We start from the raw sequence: 13,464 nt of genomic DNA on the forward strand, positions 1-13,464 counted from the left end.
GGGCTGTAGTTTCAGAGGGTGCAGTCTTTATAGGGCATGCCTTAGAGTTCCTTGCACACAGCAAAACCTTCAGCCGGGCACTTCTTGCTTCATTCAGTTTCAAGCAGCAGATCTGGAGGGCTCTGCCCTTCTCAGATACTTATTCAAAATTCTCTGGGTCAAGCACCAGGTCACTGCTGACCAATGAGAGCAGGGCAACTCCTCCTAGTTATGACCACATCCTGTGGAGTGTGTCATTAGTTTGTCCCAGAATGCATCATCCTTCCAAATCCATAATGGCTGATTTTCCAGCAAGGAGGTAAGAGCTGGCTAAACACACCCCCTGGGATATCTCATTTCCATGGACCATCCCAGTAACATCTGCAAATCCCTTTCTTAAGCCTAGTCCTGACTCTGGGTCACAACTGTCATTGTGGACTAAAACCCAGGCCTCCCCTCTTGCCTTTGAAGAGCGTAGTTTACGACGCCACCTCCTGGCCTGGAATTCCTGTAGAACAGATCACTGCCCTCCCAGCAGCCTGGCTAATCCACTTAAATCTGACCAATCAGGGCAGACCACTGAAAGGCTGAATTTGGACTTACAAACAAGAAAGTCTCATAACTTATTGTATGTACACTTTAGGAGAAAATCAACAATATAATATTGTTGGATTTACTACGACCATTCTGGGAAGTCTTTGAATGGTCCCGCTAGTCCTCTCCTATCAATATTTATTAATCAATCACTTCCTACCATGTTAACCTATGGGCCATATGGTTTGCAATGGGGAAAATGACTTGCGCCACTTTTGTGGCACCAGGGCTTATAAAACCATATTTTATAAGTATTTCCCAAATTTCTACCGGACCCCCACCCCCTGTGCAACTAGGGAAGACTTCAGGGGTTCTGAATCTGCAGAAATATTGCAGATCACCCTTACCCAATTCTTCCAGCATCAAAGTCGAATTTGAGCACCTCTTTAAGACAATGTGGGGAGTGAAATGTAAAATTTCACTTAACCCAGGCTTCTAAAAACTCATTTTATAAGGGCGCTCCTTATAGATAACTGAACCCCCACCCCTGGGATACCTAGGGGTGATCCTGGGGGTCCCTAATATGCATAAACATGGTAGGTTTTACATTTTTAAGGGCCCCTACCCCCAAAGTCGAGTTTGGGCACAATTTAGGGTTTAAACTGACCTCAGGCTTCAGCACTGCACACATGCTGGTGCAGAGAATCTGCTGGCCTCTAAACTGCCATGCCCCAGGATACTGGAGACTTCTAGGTAGTTTCAATCCCCTGCCCTATTACATACTAGGGGCTTAGGTGATAGGTCATGCCAACTACAGGGGTACCCCACCATACTATAGTGTACCCTAGTGTATGTTGGGTGTTTTAACTGTGTTCTAATGTGTTCCTTTTAGCTTGGCACTGGCCCTGGGCCTGGTTAAACAGAGCCCAGGGTCAGTCAGAGTCAGTTACCACCAGTTCCAGTCAGCAAAAAGTTGGGGGGTGCCCAGGGCACAGGATGACTTTGCAACATAGCCCCCCCAAACGAAAGGTGATCGGTTACTAACCTGCACCCTGGTAGTCCTCATCGGCTAAGTGGAAAAACCTGGAAAGTCCATCTGCATTGGCATGGGCAACCCCAGGTCTGTGTTCCACTGTAAAGTCCATTCCCTGTAGGGAAATGGACCGCCTTAACAGCTTGGGATTCTCCCCTCTCATCTGCATGAGCCACCTGAGAGGCCTGTGGTCAGTTTGAACACGAAAGTGAGTCCCAAACAAATATGGTCTCAACTTTTTCAGTGACCACACCACAGCAAAAGCCTCTCTCTCAATGGCACTCCACCTCTGCTCTCTGGGAAGAAGCCTCCTGCTAATAAAGGCAACTGGCTGGTCAAGGCTCCCTTCATTCAGCTGTGACAAAACTGCACCAATCCCTTGCTCTGAAGCATCAGTCTGAACTACAAATTATTTTGTGTAGTCAGGGGCCAGTAACACTGGTGCTGAACACATAGCAGCTTTCAGAGTGTCAAAAGCCGTCTGACACTCTGGGGTCCAAATCACCTTTTTGGGCCTCTTGTTAGAAGTCAGTTCTGTTAGGGGCCCCACAATGGTTCCATCATTTTGAACAAACCTTCTATAGTACCCTGTCAGTGCAAGGAATGCCCTGACCTGAGTCTGGGTAACAGGAGCTGTCCAATCCAAAATAGTTTGGATTTTAGCTTGGAGAGGCTGTACATGACCCCCACCTACCAGGTGGCCCAGGTACACCACAGAACTCTGCCCTATTTGGCACTTGCTTGCCTTAATAGTCAGGCCTGCCTGCTGCATGGCCTGAAGCACTTCCCTTAGGTGGTTTAAGTGATCCCCCCAGGTAGGACTGTAAACAGCTATATCATTCAGGTAAGCTGCACTGAACTGTTCCAACCCAGATAAGACCCTGTTCACCAACCTTTGGAAGGTGGCAGGTGCATTCTTTAATCCAAAGGGCATTACCTTGAACTGATAATGTCCCTCTGGTGTGGAGAATGCTGACCTCTCCTTTGCTCCATCAGCGAGGGCAATCTGCCAGTAACCTGAAGTCAAATCAAAAGTACTCAGGTACTTAGCAGCCCCTAACCTATCAATGAGCTCATCAGCTCTAGGTATAGGGTGAACGTCCGTCTTTGTGACTGCATTCAAACCTCTGTAGTCCACACAGAACCTTAACTCCTTGGGTCCCCCCTGAGGATTAGGTTTAGGTACCAGTACCACTGGACTGGCCCATGGACTCTCAGACGGTTCAATTACCCCCAGCTCCAGCATCTTAGCAACCTCAGCTTTAATGCTGGCTCTGACATGGTCAGACGACCTGTACATTTTATTTTTGACAGGTCGGCTGTCACCAGTGTCAATGTGGTGCACACACCACTCAGTGATGCCTGGGGTCAGAGAGAACAGGCCAGCAAACTGCTCTAGCACCTGCTTACAGTCTCTCTGCTGCTGGTCTGTCAACTTGGGAGAGAGCACAACTCCCTCCACTGACCCATCTTGCACATTGGTGGAGAGGAGGTCGGGCACAGGCTCAGTTTCCTCCTCCACACCCTCATCAGTGGCCAGTAACATGGTCATGTCTGCCCTGTCATGGTGGGGTTTCAATCTATTCACATGCAGGACTCTGTTAGGGTTCCTGGGGGTGCCAAGGTCAACCAAATAGGTAACCTCACCCTTCTTTTCTAAGATTGGATAGGGCCCACTCCACTTGTCATGGAGGGCCCTGGGAGCCACAGGCTCCAACACCCACACCAACTGTCCTGGAGTATACTCAGGCATAGTAGCCTTTTGATCATACCAGTGCTTCATGAGCTCCTGGCTGGCCTCCAGTTTCCTGTTTGCCTTGTACATGTACTCCGCCATTCTAGATCTCAGGCCTAGCACATAATCAAGCACATTGTCCTTAGCTTCTTTAAAAGGCTTCTCTAAAGACTCTCTAAGCAGGCTCAATGGCCCCCTCACAGGGTGTCCAAACACCAGCTCAAAGGGACTGAAACCAACCCCTTTCTGTGGCACCTCCCTGTAGGCAAACAGTAAGCATGGGAGGAGAACATTCCATCTCCTCCTGAGTTTCTCTGACAACCCATTTATCATGCCCTTCAGGGGTTTGTTGAATCTCTCAACAAGACCATTTCCTTGTGGGTGATAGGGGGTGGTGAACTTGTAGTTGACACCACACTCATCCCACATAGCAGTCAAATAGCTGGACAGGAAGTTCGTGCCCCTGTCTGACACCACCTCTTTTGGAAAACCCACTCTGGTGAACACGCCAAGCAGTGCTCTAGCCACTGCAGGTGCATCAATGGTTCTAAGAGGTATGGCTTCAGGGTATCTAGTAGCATGGTCAACTACCACTAAGATATACCTATTCCCTGATGCAGTAGGTGGGTCCAGGGGACCAACAATGTCCATCCCCACCCTTTCAAAAGGAACCCCAACCACTGGCAGTGGTATTAGGGGAGCCTTTGTCTTGCCCCCTGCCTTGCCACTGGCCTGACAGGTGACACAGGAGCTGCAAAACTCCTTTACCTTTTCAGACATATTGGGCCAGTAGAAATGGTTCACCAACTGGTTCCATGTCTTTGTCCGTCCCAAATGTCCTGCCAAGGGGATATCGTGACTCAAAGTCAGGATGAACTCTCTGTACTTCTGGGGCACCACCAATCTCCTGGTGTCCCCCTCCTTGAGGTTTCTGGCCTCAGTATAAAGCAGTCCATCTTCCCAGTAGAGTTTGTGAAACCCACTGTCATCTCCCTCCTCTTGCTTAGAAGCAATCCGCCTCAAGCTCTCAAGGGTGGGACAGTCGCGCTGTCCCTGACTGAACTCCTCTCTGGAGGGTCCACCTGCTCCTGTCAGTTCTGCCAAATCTGACAGCTCTGGCAGGGATGGAGTCCCTCCCTCAGAAGCCAGATCCTCCCCATCAGGGTTAGATTCTTCCTGCGCCTCTGGAGTTCCCTGGGCTGGCTCACCAGGCCCAGTGCCCTTGTCCTTGGATGCTTGGCCCTTTGTTCCAGGGTCCAAGTGTCCAGCCCCTCCCTTCTGGCTAGTCTGTGACCTAGTCACAGCACATACCCACTCAGGGAGCTCCAATATTTTCATATGGAGTCCTCTCACCACCTCTGACCACGCAGAGGCTTCAAGATCATTGCCCAGTAAACACTGGACAGGGAGCACCTTTGACACAGCTACCTTCATAGGGCCTGTCACACCTCCCCATTCCAAATCCACCACAGCCATGGGATGGAGTTTGGTAGTGCTGTCTGCATATGTCACCTGGTGAAATTCACCAGGTAACAACCTCTCTGGCGGCACCAGTTTATCCAGGACCATAGTTACACTAGCCCCAGTGTATCTGAAAGCCTCAATCTCAGTCCCATTCACTTTAGGCCTCTGCCTGTACTTGTCCATGTTTGGAGGTAAGGCAGCAAGGGTGGCAATACTCACCCCACCCAGGGACACTAACGTTGCTTCCACCACCTGCCTGTTCTGTACACCACCCTCCACCCCTACACTGACACTGGCAATCCCTGTGGATGGCCCCTTAGGGGGGAGCTTCTTGGCGCAGACAGCATCTCCCTGCTTATGCCCTGGCTGGTTACAGTCAAAGCACTTACCCACCTTTGAGGGATCAAAGAACCTACCAGGCTTTCCCTGAAACCTCCTCCCTTTGAATTTGGGTTGGCTCGGGGCCCCCCTCCTTGTGCAGGTTTTTGTGGGTCTTTGGAGGACTCCTTAGGATTTTGACCTTCATTTCCCTGGGCTTTCCCCTGGGGAGGGACCTGTCCTCCTTTCTTCTGGTCACCCCCCTGATGCTGAATAGAAACCCGAGTTCTCACCCACTCATTAGCTGATTCCCCCAGCTCTCTGGGATCAGTCAGCTTAGAGTCCACTAGATACTGGCGTAACTTCTCTTCTGCACAATGAGTCAAAATGTGTTCTTTCAAAAACAAATTATACAATCCCTCATATGTGTCAACTTTGTTACCAACAATTCAGCCTTCCAGTGCCTTCACTGAAACGTCCACAAAGTCTACCCAAGACTTTGAACTCAATTTCTGGGTGCCTCTAAACTTCACCCTGTACTGTTCTGGAGTCAGACCAAATCTCTTGACTAAGCATGCCTTCATCTGCTGGTATGATTCTGCATCCTCTCCCTTCAGGGTCAGGAGCCTATCCCTCCCAGCTACTGGAATCAACTCCCACAGGAGTGCGCCCCAATACCTAGAGTGAACCCTACTCATTTTAAGGGCCCTCTCAAAAGCTGCTAGCCACTTGTCAATGTCATCCCCCTCAGTGTACTTGGGTACTATGCCTTTGGGAAGTTTAGGTTCAAATCTACCACCCCTAGACATTTCAGCATCTTCTTCACTTTCGCTGCCACCATTCCTTTTCTCCTCCCTCTCCCACTTCCTCTTAGCCAATTCAAATTTCTCCTTCTCCAAGGCAATCAACTCTAATTGGGCCTGAAGCTGTCTCTCTGCAAGGGACAGTAGTGGTACCTGAGTAAGGGACCCTTCCCCAGTCCCACCACCCCCTTGATTCACCTGGCTAACACTAGTCACAATGGGAAAGGTCTCATCCTCACCCCCCTCTCGGGTGAGGTTGGGGGAACATCTTCCCACCCCCTTGGGTTCTCCTCCGCTGCCCTGGCCCAGGCCTTCAGGAACTCAAGCAACCCTGCCTTCCTCGTCTTCTTTGCAGGACGCAGCCCCCTAAGCCTACACTGTTCCCTAAGCTCTGCCATCTTAAACTGGGACAGTTTAGCCAGGTCCAGCTCCATGGTTCCCTAGTTTTGGGTCACAAAAACTAGGCACAATAGACTTAGAACAATATGGAAAAAATCAAAACAATGGATTAAAAACAGTTTAGTCCGAATTCGAAAAATCAAACTCAAAAGTTTTGTTCTAAGGCAATTTAGAGGATTTTTATAATCTTAAAATATTCACTGAAAGGTGTACTTTTTAAACACAAGTCCTCATCCACACCGCTGAACACCAAATGTTGGTAAGTGAGTTATTGGTAGGGGCAAATGTAGGTCTGCCACTGGCAATAAGGCCACTAACACATGATAGGACTCAGCATAGGTCTTAGAAAATTATTCCTTTGCTCAACCCTTGGTAACGTGGCTGCGAGCAGACAGGCTTAACTTCAAAGACAGGTATGTAAAGCATTTAAAAACACCATTTCAGTAAATAATTAAGACACAACACAAAATAAAAATCCAACACCAATTTATAAAAATAGGTAATATTTTTATCTTTTAAATGACACCAAAACGAAAATAATCCACTGTAGGGAACCTGAGATATGAATTTTTAAAGATTAGTCACTTTCTAGTGCTTAGAAACCAACAGCGCCGCTTTAAGTCTTTTTCTTTTCTCTGTCAGGGACACACCTTTATAAATTGTTCTGAAGAATTCTCACCACTGCAGTGGGCCGCCTTCTTCAGCAAGCGGGGTCCAGTTAGAACACCTTCTTGGCGTTCTGCTTGCAGGTCCCAAAGTATCCAACACGCAATCCAAGGTTCTGGAATCTCCAAGAGGGTCCTTGAAAGTGTGAAACTTCAATTCCGCAATCCACTTGAACAAAACCCCTTACAAATCCACTGTGCTCCAGGCTTTGAATTCTTTGTGGGGCTGTCCAGGTGAGCTCTGTTAACCTGTAGCTTGCAGGGAGTTTCCACTCTTGAGTCTTTTGGCAGCAAGGTAATCCACAGGGCTGTAGTTTCAGAGGGTGCAGTCTTTATAGGGCATGCCTTAGAGTTCCTTGCACACAGCAAAACCTTCAGCCGGGCACTTCTTGCTTCATTCAGTTTCAAGCAGCAGATCTGGAGGGCTCTGCCCTTCTCAGATACTTATTCAAAATTCTCTGGGTCAAGCATCAGGTCACTGCTGACCAATGAGAGCAGGGCAACTCGTCCTAGTTATGACCACATCCTGTGGAGTGTGTCATTAGTTTGTCCCAGAATGCATCATCCTTCCAAATCCATAATGGCTGATTTTCCAGCAAGGATATAAGAGCTGGCTAAACACACCCCCTGGGATATCTCATTTCCATGGACCATCCCAGTAACATCTGCAAATTCCTTTCTTAAGCCTAGTCCTGACTCTGGGTCACAACTGTCATTGTGGACTAAAACCCAGGCCTCCCCTCTTGCCTTTGAAGAGCGTAGTTTACGACGCCACCTCCTGGCCTGGAATTCCTGTAGAACTGATCACTGCCCTCCCAGCAGCCTGGCTAATCCACTTAAATCTGACCAATCAGGGCAGACCACTGAAAGGCTGAATTTGGACTTACAAACAAGAAAGTCTCATGACTTATTGTATGTACATTTTAGGAGAAAATCAACAATATAATATTGTTGGATTTACTACGACCATTCTGGGAAGTCTTTGAATGGTCCGGCTAGTCCTCTCCTATCAATATTTATTAATCAATCACTTCCTACCATGTTAACCTATGGGCCATGTGGTTTGCAATGGGGAAAATGACTTGCACCACTTTTGTAGCACCAGGGCTTATAAAACCATATTTTATAAGTATTTCCCAAATTTCTACCGGACCCCCACCCCCTGTGCAACTAGGGGAGACTTAAGGGGTTCTGAATCTGCAGAAATATTGCAGATCACCCTTACCCAATTCTTCCAGCATCAATATCGAATTTGAGCACCTCTTTAAGACAATGTGGGGAATGAAATGTAAAATTTCACTTAACCCAGGCTTCTAAAAACTCATTTTATAAGGGCGCTCCTTATAGATAACTGACCCCCCACCCCTGGGATACCTAGGGGTGATCCTGGGGGTCCCTAATATGCATAAACATGGTAGGTTTTTAATTTTTAAGGGCCCCTACCCCCAAAGTCGAGTTTGGGCACAATTTAGGGTTTAAACTGACCTCAGGCTTCAGCACTGCACACATGCTGGTGCAGAGAATCTGCTGGCCTCTAAACTGCCATGCCCCAGGATACTGGAGACTTCTAGGTAGTTTCAATCCCCTGTCCTATTACATACTAAGGGCTTAGGTGATAGGTCATGTCATTTACAGGGGTACCCCACCATACAATAGTGTACCCTAGTGTATGTTGGGTGTTTTAACTGTGTTCTAATGTGTTCCTTTTAGCTTGGCACTGGCCCTGGGCCTGGTTAAACAGAGCCCAGGGTCAGTCAGAGTCAGTTACCACCAGTTCCAGTCAGCAAAAAGTTGGGGGGTGCCCAGGACACAGGATGACTTTGCAACACCCCCACAAAGTGAGGAAGATGATCACCACAGCACACACTCTGGGTCCGAGTCTTCACCCTCGGGTTGGCACCGGTAGGGCAGAAGGAGGCGAAATCGGCACCCAGACAAGACAGAAATTGCCAGGGGGACAGCGGGCTGCTCTTGAGCCCACACTGAAGGCTCTAGCGGGGACCCAACCCATGGACTCGAGAAGGGGCAGGAGTGCCCGGTTTTTCTACTAGTATCTTTAGGCGGGCGGTGGGTGGGGTGGGTACCTGCATACTTGGCCGCAATATGGACCCCATTACAATGTTGAACTGGTCATCATGCAATGACGGACTAGTGTTCCCATTGTTGCTCATTTTTTACCTTGATCTTCTAGCTCATGATTGGAGCTGGTTTCTTGAGTGTTTTATTTTATTTTGGGTTTGGGATTCCTCGTCCACCTCCCCTATCTGTCCTCTGACTACCATAGAGGGCCTTCCCCTGGATCTCCAAGCGTTTCCTTCATCGCTCTAACCCGAGTCTCTCATCACTGATGCCTCCAAACACACTCAAATTCTCACTCTGAATGTGAGAGGCCTGAACAACCCTATTAAGCGCAGCGCAGTCCTCTCTTATCTGGAGCACGCCAAAGCAGACATTTGCCTCATGCAGGAAACCCATCTCCTTCCCAAAGATTGTCACTGGTTGAAATCCTGCATATTCCTAATACAAAGGTTTTCATCAGGGCCTACTAAACCAGCGGGGGTAGCCATCCTAGTGTCAAGGTCCTTTCAAGGCAAAATATTGCAGAAGGAAGCTGAGATCAGAGGTCAGCTTCTCATGTACCAATTTACGGTAAGGGGCTTGTCAATCATAGTGGGATCAATTTATGCTCCAAACAACGGACAAGAAAGTTTCCTCACTGATGCTATGGCCACCACAGAGCGTAGAATCATCCTAGAGGGTGACCTGAATTTAGTTTTTGATAATAGTGTCGACCGCTCCTGCCAGCACGTGGGACAGGTCGGAGCTCTCTCAAAGGCCGGGATTACGCGGGTAGTAGACCTAGGATAGATAGACCACTGGAGACAGTTTCACCCTCACAGACGGGCATACACTTTTCTCTCAGGAGCTCATAAAACGTATGATAGGCTTGACTATTTTCTTTGCTCAACTTCCTTGCATACACTGGCGATGGAGGTTGAGATTATGACCGCCTTCTTTTCAGACCATGCACCAGTCCTTGCAAGCTCTCGCCCATGCAACACCCCACTCGCCAATGGCGTTTGCGAGATACCCTTCTCCAGAAGGCCACCGTAGTACAACTGGTCCAGAAGGCGATCAAAAAGTATCTCACACACAATGCTAACAATGACATTACTCTGGCAACGCAATGGACAGCGCTCAAGGCTGTCATCCGTGGGGAATTTGTCGCCATTGCTACGGGAGAAAATGTCGAATGTAGTCGCAAGAGAGATGACATCACCCAACAGGTACAGAATCTCAAACAAATGAGAGAACAGGGGAACATAGAATATGGCTCCAGTTACTCACAGTGCGGCAACAGTTGTCAGCCCTAGCTCAAGATAGAGCTGAATTTGCAGCCCTTTGACTGCGTCACTCGTTCTACACTGGAGGGGATACATGTGGTTGTCTACTAGCACACAAACTTCGAGAGGCCAGGAAGTCTCAGAGCATCCAAACTATCTGCACGGAGGGCAGGGAGTTAACTATGGAGGATTCTGAAATAGCAGAGACATTATGTGATTTTTACGCCCATCTTTATTCCGGTCAACACCTGGATCCCTCCTGGAGTGCTGAATATATAGCAGCAGCAGGCATACACTCCCTTACGCCAGCATAGGCCGACCATCTAGAGAGGGACATCAGAATTGAGGAAGTCATCGCAGTCATCTCACATCTCAAATTGGGCAAATCCCCGGGGCCGGACGGCTACTCAACAGCTTTCTATAAGACATTCTGCCCCCTGTTAGCGCCTCAATTGACACAACTATTCAACTCTTTCGCGCAGGTAGGGGCAATACCAGACGAAATGCTCGAAGCCTCAATAGTGGGCATTCCTAAACCCGGTAAGGATAAAAACTCTTGTGGAGCATACAGGCCGATATCTCTTCTTAATACAGATGTTAAACTGTACACTGGCATACTTGCCTATATGTCCGCCCTGGTGGAGCCAGATCTGGTTGGATTCATCCCGCAGCGCCAAACAAGTGACAACACCAAAAGGGTTCTCCACTTGATTGAGAAGGCCTTTCGGACGCAAGGAGAGTACATGTTGCTTACAAATGATGCCGAGAAGGCCTTCGACAGGGTCCATTGGCCATATTTGGAACAAGTTCTCATGCAGGCAGGAATGGGCGAGAAACTACACACCCGAATTCTTAACTGCTATCGATTCCCCAAAGCCACTGTCAGGGTTAATGGGCACACATGCTCGTGGCTTCCTATTAGCAGGGGCACTAGGCAGGGATGCTCACTTTCCCTCCTCTTATTTTCCTTATATATGGAACCCCTAGCCCTGCGAATTAAACGTAACCCTCTCATAACTGGTATCAAATTTGGTGGCGACATACACACCATAAGTCTATATATAAGACGTTATCTTGATTTCTCTATAAGACCCAATCCCAGCCTTGAGATCCCTATTTAACGAGATGAATAGTTTGGCATCCGCTTCGGGGTTTAAAATGAACCTTGACAAATCGGAGGCACTCAACCTCTCCCTATCTCCGTCCACCTTAACTCGCCTTCAAGAAGAACACTCCCTTCAATGGTCCTCAAAATCAGCCTCATACTTAGGGATGCACTTAGGCCCTAATACCCCTTCCACAGTTGACATTAACTATGCCAAACTACGCACAATTATTTGTAAGGAACTGACTCAATGGAAACATCATCTACTTTCTTGGCTTGGCAGGATAGCTGCTATTAAAATGACTATCCTTCCCCAGATCCTATATTTATTTCAGCCTTTGGCTGTCTCTCCACCTATTGGCTGGATTAAATAGACTCAACTTGCCCTAGCACAATTCATATGGCAAGGCCGAAAACTCTGGCTTAAGCACGCCATAGCGATCCTCCCACCAGAGGAAGGAGGTTTGGGGGTCCCCGACATTCAACTTTACTTTTACGCCACCCAATTGCGATACTTAGTCGAATGGTATCGCCCAGAAACTGAAGAAATGCTGGCTATTTCAAGATCAAGCAGTGGCTGTCACACCCCTGCAGAGAATACCATTCCTCCCCAAACATTACAGACCTCCCAATCTTTATGAATCTCATATCACTCGCACGACACTGGAAGCCTGGGATCATACTAACGGCAAGTATAATCTAACCTCCTTCCCCTCTCCTCTCACCCCGTTATTCGATGACCCAGATTTTCAACCGGGCATGGAGGCAAAGGCGTTCTCAGCGTGGCAGGCTACAGAATGCTGTTCACTGGGTCATCTATTTGACCTAGACGGGATGATCTCCTTCGCACAGCTCAAAGGTCTTGTGGAAGCGGAACGTCTGAGATACCTGCAGCTCCGTCACTAGGCCCTCCAATCACAGGTTAAACCTGAAGCACAACGCTTTTTGACCACCTATGAAAAATGGCTTATAACACGCACATCCAACAAAAAACTTATTTCAGACCTTTATAAAATGATGTTAACGAAAGACAAACTTACTTACAATGCTGGCCGAGAGCGTTGGGAGCGGAAACTGGGCAGGTCCCTGACTCATAAGGAGTGGGAGGGTATTTATTACAGGGCCTGACACTCAGCATATCACTCAGGACTCACTGAGACACTGACAAAACTAGCTACATATTGGTACTATACACCTGAACGAATATATGAATATGACCCACGGAAAAGCGCTAATTGTTGGAGAGGTTGCGGGAAGACGGGGACTTTGACTCACCTGCTATGGGACTGCAAACATGTTCAACCATGCTGGAAACATATTCTTGATGAGATAGGCACTCACTTAGAGACTCAACTTCCAAGATTTCCTGCATATATCTTATTGGGACTGTCTGATCCCCTCACTTACCCACTCAAATCCAGAAGAGGTCGTTTGATTGCCATTGCAATAGGCTCAGCTCTCCAGAACATACTGATACATTGGCGTTCTCCCCAAACCCCTACTTTCACAGGTTGGCTACACCGCTTGTGTCACGTCTTTGGCATGGAGAAATTAACATTTACGCTTACGGGTAAAGGATCCGATTTTAGAGAACTATGGCAACCCTTCATATCCCTTCTTACATCAGAATTTCGCGAACTCTCATGTCCAGGTACCTGAGGCTCTTACGCCTCTCCGACCCACCGCGATCAGACTCATGAAGATATATAACATCCCAGAGGTTCCAGCTAACCGTACACTGTTTATTTTCCAGGTGGACGAGGTAAGGCACGATATTGGGAACTGTTGAGTGATATATATATATATATATATGCTTGAAAGGTAAAAAATAAACAACATCTTGCATGAAGCCGTGGGGTCCGTCTCTTCTTTCGCCACGCTCCATGGAGGTCTGCGGAATTGTTCAATATATATATATATACATATATATATATATATATATGGCTGCAGTTTTGACCCAAGGGTGGTGCTGGCGCTCAATTCTCGGCGTGGTGCGTGATTTCTACGACTGGGTCAGTCGTTCAATTATTAAAACTCGTCTGGATGATTAATCACAGGGGTTTATTTTCTCCCTTAACCCAACTC

This window comes from Lissotriton helveticus, chromosome 10 (genome assembly GCF_964261635.1).
Source record: "Lissotriton helveticus chromosome 10, aLisHel1.1, whole genome shotgun sequence".
In the NCBI taxonomy this organism is placed as follows: domain Eukaryota; kingdom Metazoa; phylum Chordata; class Amphibia; order Caudata; family Salamandridae; genus Lissotriton; species Lissotriton helveticus.